Source organism: Chamaea fasciata, unplaced genomic scaffold (assembly GCF_029207755.1).
Source record: "Chamaea fasciata isolate MVZ Bird 193981 ecotype frontalis unplaced genomic scaffold, bChaFas1.0.hap1 SCAF_44, whole genome shotgun sequence".
Classification (NCBI taxonomy): Eukaryota; Metazoa; Chordata; class Aves; order Passeriformes; family Sylviidae; genus Chamaea; species Chamaea fasciata.
Genome location: NW_027094129.1, coordinates 153,114 through 173,448, shown reverse-complemented (window position 1 = coordinate 173,448; position 20,335 = coordinate 153,114). Strand labels below are relative to the sequence as shown.

The 20,335-nt window shown below is 42.5% G+C and overlaps 1 pseudogene; it reads left to right on the top strand.

Moving 5' to 3' along the window:
* The first annotated feature begins 4,303 nt into the window (after positions 1-4,303).
* On the top strand, positions 4,304-16,059 carry LOC136303953 (inhibitor of nuclear factor kappa-B kinase subunit beta-like; annotated as a pseudogene).
* Positions 16,060-20,335: the final 4,276 nt, after the last annotated feature.

Here is a 20,335-nt window from a genome sequence, read left to right as displayed (position 1 = left end):
ATCACAATCAGAAGACAGCATAATTAACTATTAGCATATTATTTGAGAATCAAAGCTTCCAGCCAGAAAAACTGCCTGTCAAGAGATGTCAGTAAGCAGAGGCAGCCATAGTACGGAGACCACACAGTTCCTCGTGCCCACACGTTCCCAGTGCACGATGCAAGTAATCATCAAAAGCACAACTGAGACAGAATACAGTAATAGAAAGTTAACGACTTACACCATTTGCACCATAAGAATGCAGTAAGAGGAGGGAGCTCAGGCAAATAGAGTTACAAAGTAGGTTGAAAAGCAGCTCGTCTTACTAATCAGAACAGCATTGAGCGGTATGATGTGCAGAACTCAGAGACAACGTAAGAAAAATATTATCTAGCAAATAATATATGCCTGTGGTTATAGATCGAAATTATGACACCCATTCCTGGTTTTGCCAGCTCTCCTGTGAAATTGTGAGGAGGCTCCACTTCTCCATCATTAAAATGGGGATCACAGGAAATTCTTGTTACTTGGAATGCTAAAGTTTACTTAAACTTTCAAATTCTACATATAGGATACTGCAGAAGGAGTGTTTTCAGTTTTATTTAAGTCTTGAATTTTAAGCACAGTGGAAATGAATGAAAACACAGTTAAGTTAAACTCTGGTGCTTATTTGTCCCTGGACCTTTTGGATAAAAGTCCCTCTGGACTAAAAATCTGAGGAAAACTAGTAACAGCAGGGAAAGTCAATTGCATTCATGAGTAGAAATGAAAGCTATGTAAGGTGAAGAAACTCGTGTGGCATGCGTCAATGGAACTAGTCCTAGTTATTAGTTACTAGTCGCGGCGAGCAGGCGCTTTCTCGCTTCCCAGGCTAGGAGACGCACTTTCCGTGCCGCAGAAGCTTCTCTGCTTGTGGAGAGCTCAGAAACGGCGCCCAGCCGCTGTTCCCAGCCTGCCTGCAGCGTTGAACCGCTGACTGCACTAGGCACAGAGAACAGGCGTTTTCTCGCTTCCCAGGCTAAGAGAAGCACTTTCCGTGCTGCAGAAGCTTCTCTGTTTGTGGAGAGAACCAGTCCACCAGGCCATTGCTATTCCAATTTAAACATTCAGTTCCACTCTCTGCCGTGCTCCAGATACCCCTATATGTTACTCCAGTGTCTTTGTAGCATTTAACTTCAGTATCTGAAAACAAGGTAAGATGTGAAAATCTAAGGACAGCATACCAATTCTTTTCCCTGACAGTTTCCCCAGTCTCTGCTCTGTTTAAACTTGGCTCTCAAATGTCTTGTCTAGTAAGTCAGTGAAAATGCCCTGTCAGGCAGTCTGTAAGTGTGTATGAAGGTCTTCAGTTACAAAATTTAGAGTTTTATTAAGAGGCACCTAGAACAACCAAGATGTGCTTAAAAGTTCTTTGTAGTATTAGCTTTAGAATAAAAAAAGACAACTTACTAGAGAGCCTAGCCTACAGCAGGAGCTTCTGGGTATCTCATCCTTGTGTACTGCACAGCTAACCCCAATAGCATTGTTCACAGCAGTTGATGCGGTATACTCACCTATTTCACACCGCTTCCCTGAGAAACCTTGGTGGCACTGGCAGATGAAGAGCTGTGGGGAATAATATGCCTGTGAACACTGGCCCCCATTGTAGCATTTATTTCTGGTGCAGGCTGTGGAATAAGCAAAAGCCAGGAAATACTGTTAGATTTCACAGAAGCAAGAAGCTGGAAATGTAGACACACCTTTCATTTTCCTGTCAGTCTCTTTTAGCCTGTTCTGTTTTTCCCTACCCACCTGTTATTGCCATGTGCTTACAGCCTTTTTGTGTAGCGCTTCAATTTTTTCTCTGTTTCATTCTCTCCACATATTCTGTCAGACTTTCTCAGCTCCATGCCCACTCCCACTTAGTCCCGCCCATGACGGTGTATACTGGTATTTTCTTTTCTATCCTCTTCTATTCCCAGACGAATTTTCTGTGCAGTAACTCTGGCCCTGACAGTGGATGATTAGATGGACAAGCTCTCACCATTTCCTTTTTCTTTGTCATACTTACCTCTGACAGGCACAGTGTGGCAGTGACTCCGACCACTGTCACACCCACAGTATTCGATTCTGCTCCCTGAAAGCCTCAGCCAGGTCCCCCTGTATTGGTAAATTTCTGCAGATGAATTATCTGTGCAAATGGCTGTAATCGGAGAAAGGAAATCCTCTTTTAGTTCAGCGAAAAGACCTGGCTGAGCAAAAGGACTCCCTTCTATTTCCAGGAGAAAAGCATCTGTGATGGGAGCATCTGTCTAATGGGTTGCCCTTTTTCCTTCTCCGACCACAACGGTCCCATCTCTCTCGCTGCTGTGCTGCCAAATGTACTGTTCCACTATTGACTCGTCTCTCTTTCTTTCAAGAAGAGCAGAGGGAGGGGAAAACTTTGTTGTGGATGGTATTAACGCTCTGGTATTTTGCCTTCTGAATCTCTCATCCACATAACCATGACAAAAAGCTCTCAGGCTCTGTTTCCTCAGCATGATTTGCTTTCCCCTCCCATGTTCATAATGCTCCAGCTAACATGGTTTTAGTTAGCCTGGCTTACCTCTAGATCTGGCTCCTCGTTTGAAACACATGTGTAAGCCCTGCAAGCAAAGAAGGTTAATTCTGTGAGTAACTGCTCTCTTAAAAAAGATGAGAGAACAAGTACCTTCAAAGAGTCAGTCCTTTTCTTAAGGGCATGTAAATCAGGAAGCTCTGAGGAATTGTCTGCCCTCTTGTCAGACAGTACAGTGAAAAGTGCCTCTAGTACCTCAGGATGGGTTCCTAAGAATTGTAAATCATTTTGTTCCACAGATTACCAGGTGATTGCTTGTCATCTGAGTGAGGTGAATTTGGGATATGCTGTACTCACATTGTGTGTGAAGTCATTATGTGTTCTTGGGGCGTTGCAAATGCTAACTGAAGCTTGCCAGCTTTCTGCTATTTGAAGGAGGTTCAAGCAAATAATTTCCAAGGTAGGTACAGTCAACAAGCAGTTACTTTTGCTCACTGACATGCAGTTTCCCCATGAGACTTTGTAGCTTGATTATCTTTAAGAGATATGTCTCTTGCAGCCAGTTAAATGAAATATTTTGGATAAAGTTTAATGGAGGAAACCAATTTAGAAAGCTTCTTTGATTAGGCCACAAGAGAAAGAAGATAAGAAGGAGGAAAGGTGGGATAGCAATTTTTTGAGAAAGGGAGTAAACGTTCTGGAATTGTGTAGCATTTACTCAAGCTGTGTGTGGTGTGAGGTTTAAAGTGAGGGGACAAGGGAACCACTGACGTGCAGTTTTAAGGGAGAATAGTGATGAAGATGATGATGACCATAGAAAACGGAAGGCTGGTTACAATGGAGTTCTTATTAACAGTGAAAGGTGACAGTGAACAGATACACCAAGAATACCCGGAGAAGACTTGTTTACTTGCAAGTCTTGAAATGAAAACGGGCCAGGATAACACATAACACATCCACAATGATAGACTACTTTGTAACATTTTTCTTCCTCTGATTTGTAGTGAGTTAAGCAGATTCTCATTCTGTCTGATGCAGACTGCTGCAGCCAATGGCAAAGAAATGCTGCTGAAAATACAGGAAGATGGCAAGAGAATTATTTGATGAATTAGCCTCTTACCTGGCACTGGGCAGTCATGATTGCTCCTACCAGCACAAGGAGACATGGCAGCTTGCCTTCCATTCGGAGTGTTTTTCACATCAGCTCTAAAGATCAAATTATCTGTAGAGACAAAAAATAGGATGTTGAACAAAGGAAGTTTACAGCGTGAATGCAGTTCAAGGTGTAACTTTAAATGAAAGTTTTAAATGATGAGAATTCTTTTTATACATTTTTTCAACCCATCACTTCTCAGCTGTCTGGTCTAACTGTCCTGGTCTTCCTAGGGAAACTGCCAGGCTGGATCCAGATGTGCTTTTACTTGATAAACTTAGAAACTTGTAAGCTAAAGCACACTCATTTACATCTGGAGGAAACTGAGAGAGTGCTTCCTGGGGAATAATACAGAAGTAAATTCCAAGTACTTTTTCCCTAAATTGTAGGATGCCAACAGTAGTACCATGTGCACTATTAGAGAGATGGGCTTATCTGATGATGCAGTGTAATGGTGATTTAAATGCGTTAATTGAGATTCTGATTACTGACACCTACTTAAGAGATCTCTTGCAGAGGGTCTGCTGAAGGGTCAATTTGTGTTAACAGTGGTTTAAGAGGATCTGCATTTCTTGTAGACTGCTACTTTGGGTGAGAGTGAAGATTCTCTCTTGTGTAGAGAATGTGTAGGCAAAATGACTTTGCTTGATGATAGGTGAGGACTTATTTTCAATATTTCTACCGATTCTTCCCAACTAAGCCTTTAGTTTTTACTAGTATCATACGCTTTTGCTAAAAAGGCAGAGTTGTGGCAATGGTCTGGCAGGCTAGCTTTTTTCTGATAGTCTCATTTATTTGTTGCAGCATCTTTCTGTATGTCACTTCTATGCAGTCACAACTATACATTATTCCCTCTAATCTCTTCAGCAGCTTTACACTTCAAAGCCCTCTTCAATCCACCAAGAAGAGTTTCTGCTTTCTCCAAATCGATTTACATAGTCTGACTCGTCTATCAGTACTCTTGGGAGAGAACCTTCATTGATCCCTAGTGGAAGATTGTAAGGTGTCATGTAGGTGTGGTGGACCCTGCCTGCTTTGAACAAGTCCTGCACCACAAGTCCATTTTCTCTCTTCCTTTTAAAATATAATACCTCCTATACAAACCAAGAGCTGGGAGCAAGATAAAGTAGCAGGCACAAGATACAGGCAAGAAGATAGATTTTAATTTCCAGTCTCTAGGATTGCCCTGAAGTTCCAAATACTTGAAATAATATTCAGGCACCGTTGCCCACACTATCACCTTTTTATCATCTATGTTATATGCAGAAAGCTAACTCAATTATTTGAAAAAACTACTACTTCCAGAAATCATGAGCTCAGACTCTGTTTATATAAATCCAAAGAAGGCAGCTGGATAACAGCTGGTGAAACTAGAGTATGATAGATGAGTCATAAATTTGGATTCAGGGCTAATATGGAGAGAGACTCTGGGTTTTTAGTAGTTTTGTCATTGGGGCTTGTTTGTTTGTCTGTTTGTTTGTTTTAAAATTTGTTCAAAGCAAAAGGTATAAATAGTCCAGTTTCTGAAGCAGAATCAGAAGAACAGCAGGATAATTTAGGATGTGACTTCTCATTATTAGGCTGCAAAAAGAAGGGACTTAAGTTGCAAGTCAGACTGAAAAGATTCACAAGAACATCTTCCGAGAACCTTAATTACTCCATGCTTTATCTTTAGGTCACATCTTGACGATAAAATCCTTAAAATTCGGAGCATCTCTCAGTGACTTGTATTGGTCCATAGATTTCACAGTACACTTTTTATATACTTTCAAGTCATCTTTCACCTCTTACGAAACACTGTATAGTGAGCCTTTTTAAAAAAAAGTGGTACAAGCGATTCCCAAATAGACATTAACTTCAGTTGCATCTGAACTAAATCAGCAGCGTTCCCAAAGCCGAAGTGAATGATCTGAACCGCTGTCCAGTCGGTTGGTTTCTGCTGTAACCCTGTGTTATAGTATCCTTACTCCCCGCAGCTGTGGCTCATTATTACAGCTATGCAGGCTTGTGTTCTGAATCCCACAGTGGCAATGTTTTAACTTGCTAATTGTTGGTATCACTGGTGATCTTTGTTGTTATCTGCAGAGAAGGCTTGAAGTTCTTAAAACTGTTAGAAACAAGATTCCGGTAGCTAAGACGCTTTCAAAGAAAGCTTTGTTCAGTGAAACTACTTAGATCTGAGTTGAGCTGCCTGGTTAGAATTTCTTCCTGGGAAGCTCGGTAAAGAACTGTTGAGATCTTATTTCTGAGGTATCTGCTAAGATGCCCCCAAAACAAGGCAACACCAGTGATTTTTTTTTTTTTTCCCCTGGCCTAACTGATATCTTGGAAGAAATCTTAGCTACCTGAAACCAGCAGGAAACTGCAGACCATTTTCAGGGGGTAGTTGAATGTCTTTTTATTTTTTCTTTGCCTGGAGTCGCCGCTTTGCCTGACTTAACGTCTGTGCTGCGGCAGTCCCTTGGGGTGTTGGATTAACATTTTCGGCTGCAGCAGTCTCATTGCAGTTTGGGTCTTTTCTGGACGGTAGCAACAGACTCCCTTGCACTCCTGTGCAGGGCTCGTTGCTGTACCTTCTAGAGAGATCTGTAATGCATACATGTTGAAGAAACACACTGTCTTCCGTATGAAGTGCCAGGAGTTAAAATGAGTCTAGATCCGTGAAAGATGGAAACCTTTAGAATTCACTAACTCAGTTTCTCAAAGCATTTGTGACCATGTTGGGCTTTGCGTGGTGACCACGAGCACATGAAAGTGTATAGCAGTTTCAGAACATCATGTATACTTGCCTAATTTTTGTTCTACAGACTGAACCATCCCAATGTGGTGGCTGCCCGCGATGTCCCTGAAGAGATGCAGAAGCTCGCACCAAATGACTTGCCATTGTTGGCCATGGAGTACTGCCAAGGTGGAGACCTCCGCAAGGTGGGGTCCCTAGGATGGTAACCCAGGAATGGATCACCTTCTGATCTGATCCTAGGTTTTCTACTGAAGTTTTCCCTTCAAACCTTTGCTTTCATACCCTGATGTTTCCTATTTCTAGTCATGGCATCAACAAGTGTTGGTGGCTTGGTCCTTGGTATTATGTTCAGCTTTTGAAGACTTAAGTGCTTTGTATTTTTTTAGGTGCAAGTGACACTGTGAGGAGTTTGCACACAGAGAATGAGGGCAAGTGTAGGGGACGTGCAACAGTATTTGAGTATGGCCAAGACCATTGTGGGGTAGGTGCATCTGTAGGCTGTACCCTTCCTGAAAGTGATGAACTCTTGTCTGTCATAGGAAGAGATAACACATGGTAGTTCTAATCCTAAGGCTTTTCTGACCTTTGCTATAATCTGCCCATAGCTGAAACACAGACCTTAGGCCTCAGATTGGAGTTGATAGTGTCAGGCAAAGAGGGATGGAACAAACAGAAGGATGAAAACGGGATGACAGTGACTTCTTTCATCTTCTTTCCCATGCAATTAAACCAAGGCACAAAGCTGTAGTTGCTGCTACCGCAGGTCGCAGTCCATAGAGTTTTGTGCTTCTGGAGAATTTAATTGCTGTTGCTGAAACTTCTTGCATCCCTGAGAATTTGTGGAACTCTGGAGTTCACTCGGGATAGAGAAGGGAAAGACTCCATTCTGTGTTCCTTACTTGCAGTACCTGGACCAGCTGGAGAATTGCTGTGGCTTGCGGGAAGAAGCTATTCTTATCTTGTTATCTGACATTGGTAAGTGGTGGCAGTACCTTCAGTTGTCTGAACTATGGAAACCCTTTTAGTCCTGAGTCCACTTTCCAAATATACAGTAGTGACCTTAGTGACTCCATTTCAGATTGACCTTTTATGATCTTGATCATCTCCCAAAAGTGTTGGGAGTCTGGGGAGGTTCTTGCCTGCTGGAAGCTAGCCAGCATTACTACAGTTTCCAGGAAGGATGTGAGGGAACATCCAGAGAGAGAACTCAATTTGTGTCCAGAGTTCTATGGTGCTGACTTTACCCCTTACACTCAGTGTTTCATTGTATGTTTGATTGTACAAGGTCTGATGTGAAAGCCATGCTTATTACTAGATAGAATAGATGAATCCTTACTGAGCTCATGCTAGGTACTGTTACTTAGCTCTAACAACTGGCTTTTTCTGTCTCAGCTTCTGCTCTCAGATACCTTCATGAGAACAGGATCATCCATAGAGACTTGAAGCCAGAGAACATTGTGCTGCAGCAAGGAGAGCAAAGGGTAAGCAGGAAGCCGTTGTCTCTACCTGCACAGACGAGTAAACTTACAAGGAACCTGCATGTGCTTCATGCAGTTACATGGTCCCTCTGCAAGAGCACTCAGCCCAGGATAACACCTGTCTCAGGTCACTGTCACATAGTATTCTGTGTGCAGCTGAGGTGAGACATTGTATTAGACGTCTGTTAACACCTGACATTTTGACTTTCAACTATTAAGGAAAGAAGCAGACTGTACTGATTGACCAAAGATCGGAAGGAGCTAGAGGCGTAACTGCTAAGTGTGCTCCAACACCTTCAAATTCATTGTGGTTTTAGAAATCTACAGTAGCCTCCCATTTCTGCTTCTATCTCTTCACTGGCACCTTTCCTGCATAGCTTTGAAGAGCCAGACCTTTTCTTTCTGCTGTATGATGTGCTTTTAACAGGACTTCAGTCTGGCATTCTTATTCTCTGTTGTGTGTTTCAGTTAATACACAAAATCATGGACCTTGGTTATGCTAAGGAGTTGGATCAGGGGAGCCTGTGCACATCCTTTGTTGGGACCCTGCAGTACTTGGTAAGAAAGGAATTCAGCTAGAAGAGCAGCTACTGCTTTCTAGTGGGATAGAATTAACTGTTACCAAGCTTTGGGCTGGGATTAGGTACTTGCACGGTATGGGGTGTGTTTGTGGTGCTGAAGCTAGCAAAGGTGACTGCTTTTTTGCTGACGCTGGGTTTTGCTGAGACTGGGTTTTGTGCTGCCTGCATCTGTTATAAATAAGCAGGAGTGCCAGTAACCTATGCTACTCACTCCAGGAGGGTCTTAAAGCCCGTGAGAGGCAGTGTTTGGTAATGTCTTTAATTATTTGCACAATTGTTAATGAGATGTTAAGGGACAGAGAAAGCTAAGAGCTTTCTGGCCAAAGCCATCTGGCTTTGTCTCATGCGTGTAAACTGTATCAGGCTCCAGAGCTGCTGGAACAGCAGAAGTATAGGGTGACAGTGGATTCCTGGAGCTTTGGCACGCTTGCCTTTGAGTGCATTACAGGCTTCCGACCATTCCTACCCAACTGGCAGCCAGTGCAATGGTGAGTGAACCGTGGCTGGGTGGTAAGTGGGCATGATGTGACTTTCCTGTTTACAGGAAGCAGAAGTGTGGTCCCTTGATTCTGAGGATAATATCCCTATGTTTCTTGCCCTTTTGGAAAGTGACCCCTTTCACAGGGGCTTGACTCACCTGAGCAAGTTCAGCATTCCTGAGACTTGCTCTATGGGATAAGGGCTGACTCCCGCAGGGCAGGTAACAGAAACCAAAGTGGCATCTGTATTATATGTCAAGAGTAGCTTTTAAGAGCCTACTAGCATGCAGGCTGGGAAAGGCGGGCAATTTTTTCACCATTGTACTCGCTTACATTAGGCATACAAAAGTGCGTCAGAAGAGTGAGCTGGATATTGTTGTTTCAGAAGACTTATCCGGAGAAGTCAAGTTTTCTAGCAGTTTGCCCTGCCCCAACAATCTAAACAGGTGAGTACTAGAAATTGCTGTGCTGAGATAAACTGATTCTTCTGCAAAAGGACCAAGTTTGTGTTGTATGCCTTACTGTGTTAATCTGTGAATACACTGAGTGCGTGACACAGGCAGTACTACTGTCGCTTGTCAAATTTGTGTAGTCTTGGTTTCTGCCTTCTAAACGCTGCGTTTGTGATGGGGAGAGGTGGAGTGCTGGAGGGAGAAGGAGGGGGGCAGTTTTGTCAGTCCTCCCACACAGAACAGGCCGTATCGTTACTGCAAATGCACTTTTACCTTTTCTGATCTCCTGGTTTTTGTTGCTCAGTGTTTTGTCTGGGAGGCTGGAGAAATGGCCGCAACTCATGTTAATGTGGCACCCACGTCAGAGAGGTACAGATCCTACCTATGGACCCAATGGGTGTTTCAAAGCATTGGATGACATTTTGAACTTGAAGGTAAGCAATATGTCTGTATTAGCCTAAAAAGTTTTCCAGAGAGCAGTTTCCTGAGCCTCTGAATCCTAGACTTAGGAGGAAGAGTGAGGCAGAAACTCATAGAACTGTCTCCTGACTGTTAGTGACAGGTGCTTTCCTCTTGCGTCTTTGAGGACAAATACTCCCTGAGCTTGTTGGGAGTAGTGAAGAGCTTCTGTGCATGCTTGGTTCCATATTCTGAGAGAGGATTCTACAGGTATTTAACTGCCATGTGGCCTCTCTTCCACTGGATGGAGGACAAGAACTTTGCCATAATGTTAGGAAGTAGCTGTAAAGTGACTTCTTGATTCTGCCAAGTGCTTTGAACAGTTTCTTGGTGGTCATTTTTTCGGTCCCTCAATCTCTGCTCTAAGATGACCAATGTATCTTCAGCCTTTCTCATGCCATGCTACTCTTCTGGTAGTTGCTTCACGCTTTGAACATGGTTACGGGAACTGTGCACACCTACCCTGTGACAGAGGAAGAGACTCTGCAGAGTGTGAAGGCCAGGATTCAGTCAGATACAGGAATTCCAGAACAGGACCAGGAACTAGTGCAGGAAGCAGGACTTGAATTGTTTTCTCAGAAGTTGGTCACTAAACATACAGCTGATGGCAAGGTGAGTCTCGGTATTTCCTTTCTTGAGTTTGAGTGAATCAGAAGTCACTGCACTCGCTTTGGGATCACAGCACTCCCTGCTGTTGTGGCATGCTTTTGTCATGGTAACCTCACAGACCTAACAGCCACTGTAGCGTAGGCAGCCTGTTGCCTTTGGTGCTCTGTGTTTGGTTGAGGAGGACTCTTCTGTTTGTGGTGTTGCCAAGGCTTGCTCTTCCCAAGAAAACCTGGTTGGGTCTTTTGTCTTGTGCAGGGGAATGATACTGCAGCAGCAGACACAGACCTTCTCTTCCTCTTTGATAACAAGAAAGTTTCCTGAGGCTCAGGTGGCCTTACGTCCTCATCCAGAAAGTGTTGGCTGCATCCGTAAGGACTCCTCTGGCATGAATATGAAGGGCGGGGCGGGGTCAGTGTTGAGAGGGGCGTCTGTGTTTTGTGGTCTGTATCGTGCACAAAGAGTAGAGGGAGCTTTTGCGTATTGGGACTGAAGAAGCAGTAAAATGGACTGTCATTCATTCAGTTTATCAGAATAACTAAAAAAGGGAGGTGTTTGATTTTGACATGCTAGGGGAGCTGCACAGGGGTTATCCAGCTCTAGGCTTTGCAGGCAGTAACATGCCCCTCAAAGGAGCAATGTTTTGGTCTATTTTGTGATAACACAGTATTTCTGCTTCATGCTGATATGTCCATTTCCCTTTCTCCCACCTCCTCTGTTTTCAGTTCAGGATCCAAAGAAGAATCTCCACTTTTTCCAGTTGCGGAAAGTGTGGGGTCAGATCTTGGCACACGATCCAGATGCTGAAAGAGGACTGTAATCGGCTTCAGCAGGGGCAGCGAGCAGCCATGTACGGTGGCCGTTTCTCCACAATACTTATCTCTGTCTTTGTGCGCTGGTGGAAGGGAAGACAGAAATGGGACCCTGTTGGAATGGGGAAGCCCGTGATTGGAGCTGTATGCAATTCATGAAAAGTGGAGAGTTAGCCCTTTGGCACAACTGCATTTGTCCTCACCGCTGTCTCAAGTATCTGTTTTGGATGTAAATGAAAGCCTGGTGGATTTCTACTTTCAGAGGCTAATAGGAACTTCTTGTCCTTGCAGGATGAATCTGTTGCGTTACAATAGTACCCTCTGGAAGATGAAGAATTCTATGGCCTCCCTTTCTCAGCAGCTGGAAGCAAAGCTGGACTTCTTTAAAACAAGCATCCAAATTGACCTGGAAAAGTATAAAGAGCAGATTGAGTTTGGAGTTAGTGAGTATAGCATCTGGCAAACGGGTCTTTTCATGACTCTTCTCCTCACAAAAACACCTGCCTCCTTCTCTGTGAACCTGAGAAAGCCAGTCACTATTCTTTGATTCCTCTAGCTTCTGGGAAGCTGCTGTTTGCCTGGAAAGAGATGGAGCAAGCTGTGGAACTTTGTGGGCGGGTATGTTTCTAAATCTAACTGCTAATCATAAAGAGGTTTGTTTTTTGTTATCTCTCCCCTCCTCCCCCTTTAGCTTCATTGTCCCTGCCTTAAATAGAAGCCCCTTGTATCTGCCCTGATGTCAGATTTCACATTGCCTTGGTTTGTGTGGCACAATTTTTGTCCATTATTAGTACTACATGAAGCTCATTCTGTTGTAAGGCTTAGGGGGAAACGGGAGATCTTGGCGAAGCCCCAGAAACATCTTGGAATTCCCTTGAATTGAAACGACTCATTTGTCTTTGGCCAAGGCTGCTGTTTGCATCTTGTTGGTTTGTTTAGAATTAAGAATGAGAAAGGAAGAACCAGTGTGAGTGTGAGTGGTAGTGTCTCTAGGTATGAGACTGTTGTGTTGCTTATGTTCTACCCTGCTTTCAGGAAGATGATGTGGAGCAGGTAGTGAAGAGGATGATGGCCCTGCAGACAGACATCGTGGACCTGCAGAGAAGCCCGCTAGGTCGTAAACAAGGAGGAACACTGGAGGATTTGTGAGTTGAACTACCTTGAGCTTCAGATGCAGGAGTGTTTCTGGCTAAGCTTACTCACTAGAGGACAGTGAAAGGGCTGTTTCTTCCACCCAAATTGTGGGGGACTGGGAGCACTTTAACACTAAAGATGTTTTTTGACTCATCTGTCATTGTTCTGAAATGGCAGACAGGTATAGAAAAGATTTGAGTTCTCAAACTATTTGTTCCATGTTTTGATTCTTTGGAAATCCTTTTCTTTCCTGCTTTTTTTCTTCTAGAGAAGAACAAGCCAGAGAGCTGTACCGAAGACTCAGAGAGAAGCCAAGAGGTAAAAGACGCTTTAGCTCAAGGTCAGCTTGCTTTGTGTGTAACTTTGGAGGTGTAGTAACGATCATTGAGAAAACCATCTGACTTCTAGGCCTGCCCAGACACTAGCAGCACATGGGCTCTCCTGGGTTGCCTTTTCTCGAGAGGGAAGTCAGGGAGTCAGTTTCACACTAGGCCAGCCTTCCTTTCTTGGTGCTTTGTGAGCTGTTCTCGAAACTCCTCTGGAGCTCTTCTCAGAGCAGGCTGTTGCCACAAGCAACAACCAACCTTTCTGGGTAGAAAGGATGAAAGACACGACTGTTCCTTTGATCCAGTCCCAACTCATCTTTTCAAGTTCTTTAAATTTTGAAGAAGGTGGCTAAAATTCAGTGTAATTCATCCCACTCAAACTCACATATCCTGAGCTTTGGCTGTTTCAGGATTAAAGCAGTAGTGGAAATGAGCCGCTAAGAATCTTCTCACTCTGTCCTATAAACCGACCTTTCTGTGTAATATTGGCTCTCATTCCATATCAGAGGAGAGGCGGTGACAGCCAGGAAATAGTACGACTGCTTCTACAGGCAATCCAGACCTTTGAAAAAAAAGTTTGAGTCATTTATGCTCAGCTCAGGTGAGCTTTGTACATTTTATTCAGAGTTGAGAGAAGGTATTTTCTCTTCCAGCAAGAGAAGGTTTAAAACTCATTGCATACGGCTCTTGAGATCTTGCAGTGTTAACAGAAAATAATTAACTTCAGAACTGTTCTCCTACTGCAGTGGCCCATGTGTGATCTGATTAGTTTTTATTTTTTTAATAGTAAAACTGTAGTTTGCAAACAGAAGGCATTGGAATTGTTCCCCAGAGTGGAGAAAGTGATGAATCTGATGAGTGAAGATGAGGAAACAGTTGTTAGGCTTCAGGAGAAATGACAGAAAGAACTGTGGAACTTGCTGAAAATTGCTTGTGTAAGTAAAATAAGAACTCCCCTTTAACCTGAGAATATGGTTTGTAGCACAGGCTACTGAAACAATAGTAAATTGAGTGTTTCCTATGGTTCTTTTCTTTATTTTGAATCAGTATGAAAGCCAAGTTCCAGGTTGTCTCATATTCCCGGCTGCTGAAAACTAGTGGGAACAATTGCACTCTGAATATTCTGTGTTTTCTTCAGAGTAAAGTGCGTGGTCCTGTTACTGGCAGTCCAGAGAGCATGAACACATCCCGTCTTGGTAGCTCAGGTCAACTGCTGCTGCAAGTCCCTTCTGGAACATTCAGTGTATCAGAATCTGTAAGAAAAAGGTGAGGCAAAGTCTGGAGTTCTTCGGCTGCTAATGCCACCACTACAAAGCTAGGCTTCCTGCTTTGTGAAATAATGGCACACAGGGTTTCTCATATTTTACACTTTGTGTTCAGCTTGCGTTGTCAGCAGCCTTAGTTTACTTGGTAGTTAAGACTTGCTGGGGCTTTCAGATCTTCCATATGAAAACTGGGTATCATGTATGGCTTCACTTCCCCCAGCCTCAGTAACAAAAGTGGTTTTTTGGTTTTCTTCCTTTAATCTGAGATGGTTGGGCTCACTTGGAAGTACACTGCCAGCAAGAACTGTTGAAGTATTGTCATGTAAGGTCACAGTAGCTGAGCTGTGTCATTGAGACTGCTGCATGCGTAGTTCCGGCTTGCTTAAATGAACTGGGTTACCACTTGGAATGAAAGACCTTGGTTTGTTTATTTGCCTGTTGCCCCATCCTTAAGTTTATAGGCTTCTCAGCTTTTCCTCTAGCAACAGTGGTTCCACCTAATAAGAGCCCAATTCCATCTTGGAATACATTTCCTTTCCCCCATTTGGTAAATCAGGGGCTGCCACCAACTTTTCATTTGCAGTATGAATTACAAGCCTATGACCTGACTAACTTCAGTGTTCTGCAGCGTATCTGCCAGAAGTATTTCTTGATGACAGAGGCAGCATCTCTTTAAACTGCCACAGAAATTAATAGTGTAATAATTGCCCCTTTCAGTGAGGAGCTGCTGCTGGAATCTCGGGAACTTTGTAGCCAACTAGAAAATGTGATGCATGACACAATGAAGGATCAAGAGCAGAGTTTCCTGGTAATGTATTCACTCTTCTGTAAATGGACTAAGGAAGTGCCTGGCTTCGAAGTTCTGAATGTGCAACTTTGCCACCACTAACACAGCTAAATGAAATCTGCATTTTACTCGTGGACAAGGGGGAGAGTAGGAGATGCACAGAGATAGGAAGCACCGGTTCCCTCATAATCTGCCGCCTGACATACTCTGCTTGCCAAAACTGGGGGCCACATGCTGGGAACTTGCTGCGCTAAACAGTAAGGGATGGGGCAAAGCACTTGGCTGTTGTACAAAACTACTGCAAAACTGCACACAAATTTGGGATGAGCGGGTGTCAGGGATCCTTAATTTAACAATGCAGAATATTGAAGAGAGAGTAAAATACTGGAGAGTGCAAGTAGGTTGTTTCCTTGACAGCAGTCACGTGGCTCATCATGAAATTGACCAACTTGTTCCCAGTAAATTTTTTATAACTCTTAACACACTTTACCTTTATTTTAGAAAAAGCTCAACTGTAGCCTGGTGTTGAATTTCATTTATTCTTTCGGCTCTAGACTGGAGCTGGCTGCAGCTTCAGGTAGAAGAAACAAACAATCCAGAACAAACCCAGATGTAGAATCACTCTGGTTGCCTCTGAAGCCATGCTGCTTTGGGAAGCCAACTGTGAAAAGCTGCTGCCTCTGAGAAGGGAATATCAGCTGCCTTCTACTGTCACCAACTGCTTATGTGATACATATGGCTTAGCTTTTAGTATCCACTTCTCAGACACTTTCACAAAGATACATTAGGGAATGCCTGTTCTAACTGCTTGGAGAATGTTCTTAATTGTGCCTTAAGACAGCAGATCTCTGTCCTGATACGTCTTCCCTTAGGCATCGCCTGGGGCTGTTTTGCTGCATTTTAGGCTTTCTAATGAACAATGGACAAGGTATACCCAGTCACTGGTAGTTGTCACCTTCCTAATGAACTGTGAACTTAATTGCTTAACTTTGCTGATTTGCACTTTTTTTCTTTAAGTGTAATGGTTGTACTTACCTAATACTTGTTTCCTGTATGGGAACAAAATTATCTAAAACATGTAAACTTTTGGTTTGCTCTTTTTGATGCGCTCAATAACACTATAATGGAAAAAGCTGCTTTCACTGTGCAGGTCTCTAAAACATGAGAGGTGTAAGAATGTTAGCCTAGAAACCAAAGAAGGAAATCTTCAGTGTACAGGTATCGTGTAACAAAGCATTTGCAGATTATCTATTAACCATGCTTAAAGTTGCATGAAAAGATGTAAAAAAGACCAAAAAACCCAGCTGGATGGAACCTTGGTGAGAGTCAACACACACCAACCTTGTGTTCTGACTGTGACCAATTTATTTCATTCTGTTGTAACCCCAAATTTCCACTACAACACAGAGACCTCCTTTTATAAAAGGCTGTGAAGTATAGGACATGCAAAATGCAATACAATAATAGGGAGAGGTTGGATTTTCTTTTGGTTTTTTTGGAACAGATTTAAAATACAGGAAACTGAAATGTGGCACAAACATCACAACTTCCATGCATGCCTTCAAGTGTCTTCCTTTGTTGTGCTGGCACACTCTGGACTTCAGCATTGGGTTAAAGTCATTCTTGGGCAGAGCAGAAAGTTCACACTTCTTCAAATTTCCGAGTAATATTAAGGCTGAAATGCACCGGGTACACTTTTCCTTCATCTTCCAGAGCACCACCAGTTGTTTTACTTAAAGCTGTGTTAGGCTTCCAGCTCAAATCCCAGCCCAATTTTGTGACCTCCAGCACTGAAATTCTTGCCATCAATCAAGCCCGAGAGGGTCAGCTTTACACCTACAAAAGCAAGTCACGAGAACCATCATGCACTGACATCCCAGTACAGTGCTCTTCCTCAGGTCCTTGACCTCACTAATGTGGCTCAGTTGCCACAGGAACTTGCATACACAGACATCCTTTAGTTCTCTGAGTCTGCGTAGACTTCTAGCTCCTTTGTTCATCTAGTCTGTTCTTAAGATGACAGTGAATTAAACCACAGTGTAGTACTTAACACCATTTGCTGCCACCAGTGAGAACTGCGTACCAGGTCGAAGGGCATGAGTGTAACCAATTCCAGTGAGGCTGGCATTGTTCACTTTAGCCTATAGGAAAAAAAAAATCACAGTATTTATAAACTGTGTAAGTATTCATACAGAAGTATCCCAGTCCCCTGAGAAGGTGGCCTATGCATTAACACTCTTGGGCTACTTGGAGACCAACCTCTCTTAGAAGCATGTTCCAATCTTTTCCTTTTCTCAGGAGTTTTCAGCTTAAGCAAATGGTGCAAATTCTGCCTTCACAGAATGCCATGCTGTTTTTCACTGCCTCCTCTATTATGTCTTTATATCTTTTAAAGAGCTACTTACTGCAGTCCCTCAGAGCCTGTCTTGTTCACATCACTCAGGAGTGATTTTCTTTTTTCTTCTAATGAGCAAGAAATACATGAATATGCAATCCCCTTTTTGCATTACTAAGTTTTGAGCTCTTAACAACAGTATTTCTCATTTTCAATTTTGGTTCAGTGGTCCTGGAACTAATTGTTGTTTTGAAACATAAATGCTTGCTACTTCAGTTCTTGGTCTTAAAACACACACGTCAGCTAACTTTCAATGGTTAACTTACTGTTAGGAGAAGGCTGTAAGCTCAGGTAAACTTCCACCATTGTAATTGTAATATGGTTTTACATTATGGATTTAAGAATTAAAAGGACACTTTCATTGTCTTTTAAAAGACATTTTTCAGCACAGTAGCATGCTATTCCAAGCACACTAGTCAGACTATTTCACTATGGACAAAATTATATTTAAGATTTCTTTTCCTCCATAAGTTCACAAGTACGATGTGTGAGGTCCCAATTTAAATTTGAACCCCAACAGAAGCCACAGTTCGCAATCTACCATACTTCCTCAGTAACTAGTTCAAGCAACTGCTTCATTACAAATTTTCAGTATTTAGGGGAGCTTGAAATACTCATTTCTGTAACAAAATTCTTACCACAACGGAAGTCTTCTCATCCATTTGGTACTTTCAGCAATACCAAAACGTGTGTTGTTACTGCCAGCAGTCCATGCAAGATTGACTGATGTCTCAACCTTATTAGTAACCTTCTGATAAACAGACCCACCAAACTCAGTGCCGTCATTCCTGTTTGTAATAGATGCAAGTGTGTCAGGGCTTGCTTTGTTTAGTAACTCTTAAGATTAACCCTTCCCCACAGTGATTTGACATTATCTCCTAAAATGAACCAAGAGATCCAATACTTCCCTGAACCCAGGCTCACTACTTCCTAGCTGGAGCTGGCAGACTCCTGCTCCTATTTTTTTTTTGCACAAAGCATGTTTTGCTTGCAGAACAGAACAAGACTTGCCAGAGACCTACAGTTTAAGGTTCTGACAAAAAAAAACAAACCAAACAAACCAAAACCAAAACCAACCCACCCAGATAACCTGGTTGCTTGTCTCAAGTAAGCCAGTGTGCAGTAACACATCAAGGAGACTTCAGTTATGAGAATAAGACTGAAAACAATGTTGTTGCATTATAATCATTTAAATACACCATCTTCAGAGCGTCTCAGGCCACCTGAATGCCAAGATTAGGGCTACGCAGCGATGACAGCTGGACACAAACACAATGCCACGCATGCCTTTCTCCTTCATCGTGGGCATTTCTGAGGGAGAAAGTTTCTGTGTGGAGAGTGTGATTGATAACTGGCTAGCTGCAAAAGGTCACGTAGACATGAGGGAGCTTTGCTGAGCACACAGGCACTCTCATGAGAACCAGCAAGGCAGCAAGCTTTGCATGTCCTTGAGCACAGCTGGGATACGATAACAAGACCTTGTAGCTGAAAGATATGAGGGAGAAGCAGGTAAAACAAAAACTTACTCAAACTGTGTAACCACAAAGAAATGTAGAAAGAGGCATAGCTGACTTTTAGTCTGAGCACCAATCCTGAGCTTAACTTTTGCAATATGCATGAGCTTATTAGTGTTATTATAAAAGCATTGTATGAATTATCAATAAACGAGATTTGCCGATCACTCATATTGAGTGCCACATTTCTCCCGCTGCGGATTTCCCACAAGAACAGACCTTCCAGTTCTTAAAACCTTCTTAGTAGGAGGTGTGATGGTGCACTTTGACTAAATTGTGGTCAATTCTGTCTCCTAATAGCTGGCATCTTCAGATTCTACTGGCGGTGTTGGGAATATCTTTTCAAGAGTTGAGAAGGAAAGTTTCTTTTAAGGATTCTGATCTTCCAGTGTGATGCGTAGATACCAGTCAACATGTAGACTGATGACAGGCACAGACAGTATTCTTGGCAATTACTTAGAAAATAAACAAAACATCAGGCAGTAGAATAATCCTGTCAACAAGGAGGATAACAGTAACTTTTCCAAGGGACAAATGTCAATGTCACTTTCAGTTACATTGCAGGAAAAAATGGTAAAAGAAATGGGTGTGACCCAGAATTCCCACAGCCAAGAGGATATGTGAGTACCAGTTTGGCTGAAATGACTGTTGCTTGTCATTCCCCAGTGACAGTTTGGAGAAGTCATCACAGGCTCTTTTAATTGATGAATACTGATGTGTATAAGTCAGGTGTCGGTATATGTATTTTCACATCCTTTTTTTTGCTTTTTCCATTGTGCAGCAGGTAATCTCAGAACAGCAGTGGCTGTGCTGAAGCAATATAAATAGTAATCTCTGATATTTTCCAATGATGTTTGATTGCCAAGTGATATCCTCAGCAAAGTTGGTCAGACCCTCTCAGTCCTACTCCTTGTAGCTTCTGAGTACTGAGATTGTAGAAGGCCTTACTGAAGCTGACAGAAGTAATTTTCATTGCCTTCAGTGACTTTTCAATTGGGCTGAAAGTGCTGGTTGGTCTCAAAAATACTTTGTGAGCTTTGATCTAATGAGTGGAGACCAGTGGTAAATCAAAATGGAAGGAAGAGCTTTGTGGGCAAAATGCAGTACAGGTTAATTTGCTTTTTCAAATTCTAACTTATTTAAATTTTACATCAGAAGTTGTGGAGGTCTAAATCCCTACTACCACCTTAAGGTATCTCTGCCTCATCATTGCTTAAGACACTGACTGAATGCACATAGTTTAATTTAAAGTTGATTGCATTTAACAACAGAATTTTTTAAAGCCTTTAGTCGTGTAATAATGGTAGATAGCGCTTCATTTAGTCAAGAATGACCCGATACAGTTATCTATCATTTACATTAGCAATGTTGAACCGACAGTAAATTCAATTAATTCTTCAATTTTATGCTCTTAATATTTAAAAACCTGAATCCACTTTAAAATCAATTTGCATTATTTTGAGGATGGGATTCTTAATGTTAAGCTCCTATTAAATCCGCATTTTCTCTACTGTAGGGTTGCTTTGAAGTTTTTTGTCATGTTTTTGTGGAATGTTGGTCTTAAGCAGTTTTTGTGGGTTTGTCTGTGACTTAAGGAGCTCTCTATTGGATACTGATCTATGCAGTTGAAATAGAACAC